A 5,000-nucleotide genomic window follows, 5' to 3' on the forward strand; every position below is an offset into this window, starting at 1 on the left:
CTGGCGTTGCACTCGCAGTCGCAAAAAACGCTGGGCAAATATATTTCTCGGAAGAGTAACGACAGTCCGAGCCTCCTGCGTGGGAAGAGTCTTTCTAGGCCCTGACCCACGGGAAGGGTTTAGCTTCCCCCATCCCGGACATTTGAAGTCGTCACACTACCGGTATTGACTAATAGACTGATTGCTGATAATCACTAGCCATACACTGGGGGAAACGGCCGACAGGGGCAGCAACATAGTGGAGCCGCAGTGTCACTAATGTACAGAGATAGAACAGTTTCGACTGGAACCAGAGTAACCGTATACACGGCACTGATTAGTAATAAATGCAGAGCCATCAGAATACAGATAATATATACAACCGTCCCTATACATGCTGAAAGACTCTGCACACAATGAGAACCACACGTCAGCCAGACACTATCACACACTACTCTCTGCCTCTAACAGGCACACACACAATATCTAACCACCAGCATGGAAGAACATCCGGTGCATCCTCTCCGCCACATTACACAATCCACACTATCATAACCAGACCGGGAGGTCCACCCAGAAAACAGAATATCCCACCCTTCCGACATCCGCCATTGCTCAGCTAAGCCACGAACACCCACACATGTCCTACACAGGGGTGCACCCAACATCACCATACTGCCTCCTGTCACAGTACACAAACAATGGCAGGAATGAAAGACACAGATCTGCCACAACCTTGGAATCGGAGCGCCGCCTGTCATGAGCCACAAGTGCATCCTGACGTGACAAATCGGATGATCCCGCAGGCATGCACTTACGATAATCACTATCAACGAACCTGCCGCCGCCCCCCCCCCCAAATACACCTTTCCCTACAACAATGTGTACCTTAACCTAAGCTATATCGTACCTTAACCTAACCGACATTGCGCCTTAACCTAACCTACGTTGTACCTTAACCTAACCTATGTTGTACCTTAACCTAACCTATGTTGTACCTTAACCTAACCTACGTTGTGCCTTAACCTAACCTACGTTGTGCCTTAACCTAACCTACGTTGTGCCTTAACCTAACCTACGTTGTGCCTTAACCTAACCTACGTTGTGCCTTAACCTAACCTACGTTGTGCCTTAACCTAACCTACGTTGTGCCTTAACCTAACCTACGTTGTGCCTTAACCTAACCTACGTTGTGCCTTAACCTAACCTACGTTGTGCCTTAACCTAACCTACGTTGTGCCTTAACCTAACCTACGTTGTGCCTTAACCTAACCTACGTTGTGCCTTAACCTAACCTACGTTGTGCCTTAACCTAACCTACGTTGTGCCTTAACCTAACCTACGTTGTGCCTTAACCTAACCTACGTTGTGCCTTAACCTAACCTACGTTGTGCCTTAACCTAACCTACGTTGTGCCTTAACCTAACCTACGTTGTGCCTTAACCTAACCTACGTTGTGCCTTAACCTAACCTACGTTGTGCCTTAACCTAACCTACGTTGTGCCTTAACCTAACCTACGTTGTGCCTTAACCTAACCTACGTTGTGCCTTAACCTAACCTACGTTGTGCCTTAACCTAACCTACGTTGTGCCTTAACCTAACCTACGTTGTGCCTTAACCTAACCTACGTTGTGCCTTAACCTAACCTACGTTGTGCCTTAACCTAACCTACGTTGTGCCTTAACCTAACCTACGTTGTGCCTTAACCTAACTTACGTTGTGCCTTAACCTAACTTACGTTGTGCCTTAACCTAACCCATGTTGTGCCTTAACCTAACCCATGTTGTGCCTTAACCTAACCCATGTTGTGCCTTAACCTAACCCATGTTGTGCCTTAACGTAACCCATGTTGTGCCTTAACGTAACCCATGTTGTGCCTTAACGTAACCCATGTTGTGCCTTAACGTAACCCATGTTGTGCCTTAACGTAACCCATGTTGTGCCTTAACGTAACCCATGTTGTGCCTTAACGTAACCCATGTTGTGCCTTAACGTAACCCATGTTGTGCCTTAACGTAACCCATGTTGTGCCTTAACGTAACCCATGTTGTGCCTTAACGTAACCCAATTTGTGCCTTAACGTAACCCAATTTGTGCCTTAACGTAACCCAATTTGTGCCTTAACGTAACCTAATTTGTGCCTTAACGTAACCTAATTTGTGCCTTAACGTAACCCATATTGCGCCTCAACCTAACCTATATTGCGCCTTAACCTGACGCACGTTGTCGCTGAACCTGCTCTGTAATTGTTATGCAACTCGTTAAATTAGTGTAGTGTTGCCTAACCGCAACCCTCGCAATATAGTTCGCTATTCGCACTGCCCGGTCCCCTGTGTATCGCGTCATGTTAAACACCTTGCAAGTGTTGCTGACTTTCCACATGCTCCTGCTATACACTGTAATGTGGATAGCAGCAGGACGTACATGCCCCCCCCTTCCCCCCTGCCTTCGCAAGCTGGTCGTTGAGAAGTTTGCATGTTCAATGCCCTTCGCATGCCGACGTACTCAGCCTACGTTGTGGTACGGCCTGTCACCTGTCCGCGGATGTACGCAAAACCCACAAACTGTGCTGCACATTGGTCCGTATGTACTGAATGATACATCGTGGCACATGTGTGACCGTACGACGACTGCGCCTAGCAACGGCGGACCATACAGTCCAAATATTGTGGACGCAGCTACGTGTCGTCTCCCTTTAGGAGCTGGATTGCAGTGTGGTACGCCATTCAGACGTGTGGGAGGAACGGACGCCCTGGATGGCGATCAGCATGAGCAGTCTGTTGATGTAGTGGAGCGTGTATTCGGACGTAGTCGTCTCTTCTCACACACTGTGATAGCATGTTGCACCGCGTTCCACATCTGCGACATGCTGCAGAGGCCGGCTGACAGTCGTTCGCGCAATGGACACCGCATACGTACGGGGGCTACCTTCCACGTGTTCTCTAGGCGTGCACATGTTGTTGCGTCTATGTGGGCAGACGTAGTGTGTTGTGACACCTGACACAGGCATGCAATACTCGTTGCAAATGGCGATGGACGTCTACGTTTGCTGGTGACGTTACGCAAATGAACAACTGGTAACCCGTTGTGGTGCGGTTGTTCTCGCTAGAGGTGAATCAGTGTTGGCGACGATCGGTCGAGCTATTAACCGGTTGTTTCATGGATACCCACCATGCCCACGAACGTGAAAGGGGACCCACCATGCCCACGAACGTGAAAGGGGATCTGGGTGTGAGGCGATACGCGGCGGTGGCTGGGTGGGACCGTCCCCGGCCGGTGAGGGGGGGCCGCCCGGCGTGCTGGCAGCGCGGTGCGTGGGCGCACGCGCTACAGCCGGCTGGTGGGGGCGGCCAGTGGCAGGCGCGCCGGCCGACGGACGCGGCAGGCGGCGCAGCTGCGCGCCGGCGCCCCCTGCTCGCGGCGCCTTGCGGCCAAAGTAGGTCCTCGCGGGCCCGGTGCGAAGCGCGGTGGCCATCTGCAGTGTGCTGGTCCGATTGAGGACTGTGTGCGCTGAGGATGCGCCGCCGCCCGGCGCTCGGCGCCGCGACGCCGTCTGCTGCTCGGTCGCCCCAGCGGTTCTCGCAGGTGGTTTGTATCGCAGCTGTGCGGACGTGTTGGCGCGTGCGCTGTGCTGGGAGAGTTCGCTTCGGCACCCAAGTGGGGCTTTTGTCCTTCTGTGGCGCTGGCGTTGGAGCTGCCGGTCACCGTAGGTGGCGCGTGTTGTCTCCCGCCGGCAATGCCACGACAGCACGCTCCCGGGCCTCTGTCGGCAGCGGCAAGCTCAGTTGGGAGCACGGGTGGTCGCACCTAAAGCGTCTACTCGCCTAACTCCGGGCGATTGCGCCTCTCTCGAACCCGACCAAGTACTTAGGACGGCGCTGCGCGCCGCCGGGACCTGAGAGGGTTTCGAGGTGTGTTGTGCAGGGGAGCTCAGCCTCCTCCTGTTTGCAGAATAATTGAGCGGACGCTTGCGTGTTCGCGCGGGCCCCCGGGACACACTCCCGGGCGGCCGGCTGCTCAGCTCTAGTTGACGCAGCTCCCTGGTTGATCCTGCCAGTAGTCATATGCTTGTCTCAAAGATTAAGCCATGCATGTCTCAGTACAAGCCGCATTAAGGTGAAACCGCGAATGGCTCATTAAATCAGTTATGGTTCCTTAGATCGTACCCACGTTACTTGGATAACTGTGGTAATTCTAGAGCTAATACATGCAAACAGAGTCCCGACCAGAGATGGAAGGGACGCTTTTATTAGATCAAAACCAATCGGTCGGCTCGTCCGGTCCGTTTGCCTTGGTGACTCTGAATAACTTTGGGCTGATCGCACGGTCCTCGTACCGGCGACGCATCTTTCAAATGTCTGCCTTATCAACTGTCGATGGTAGGTTCTGCGCCTACCATGGTTGTAACGGGTAACGGGGAATCAGGGTTCGATTCCGGAGAGGGAGCCTGAGAAACGGCTACCACATCCAAGGAAGGCAGCAGGCGCGCAAATTACCCACTCCCGGCACGGGGAGGTAGTGACGAAAAATAACGATACGGGACTCATCCGAGGCCCCGTAATCGGAATGAGTACACTTTAAATCCTTTAACGAGTATCTATTGGAGGGCAAGTCTGGTGCCAGCAGCCGCGGTAATTCCAGCTCCAATAGCGTATATTAAAGTTGTTGCGGTTAAAAAGCTCGTAGTTGGATTTGTGTCCCACGCTGTTGGTTCACCGCCCGTCGGTGTTTAACTGGCATGTATCGTGGGACGTCCTGCCGGTGGGGCGAGCCGAAGGCGTGCGACCGCCTCGTGCGTGCTCGTGCGTCCCGAGGCGGACCCCGTTGAAATCCTACCAGGGTGCTCTTTATTGAGTGTCTCGGTGGGCCGGCACGTTTACTTTGAACAAATTAGAGTGCTTAAAGCAGGCAAGCCCGCCTGAATACTGTGTGCATGGAATAATGGAATAGGACCTCGGTTCTATTTTGTTGGTTTTCGGAACCCGAGGTAATGATTAATAGGGACAGGCGGGGGCATTCG

General features: G+C 52.9%; 1 non-coding gene across 1 annotated transcript in view; it reads left to right on the forward strand.

The window, feature by feature from the left end:
- The first annotated feature begins 4,017 nt into the window (after positions 1–4,017).
- The window catches only part of LOC126476788 (small subunit ribosomal RNA), a 1,909-nt gene continuing 926 nt past the window's right edge, over positions 4,018–5,000 (forward strand). Inside the window, exon 1 of the ribosomal RNA XR_007587233.1 lies at positions 4,018–5,000. This exon is cut by the window's right edge and continues 926 nt beyond it. This is a non-coding gene — a ribosomal RNA (small subunit ribosomal RNA).

The sequence above is a fragment of the Schistocerca serialis genome, chromosome 4 (genome assembly GCF_023864345.2).
Source record: "Schistocerca serialis cubense isolate TAMUIC-IGC-003099 chromosome 4, iqSchSeri2.2, whole genome shotgun sequence".
NCBI lineage: Eukaryota > Metazoa > Arthropoda > Insecta > Orthoptera > Acrididae > Schistocerca > Schistocerca serialis.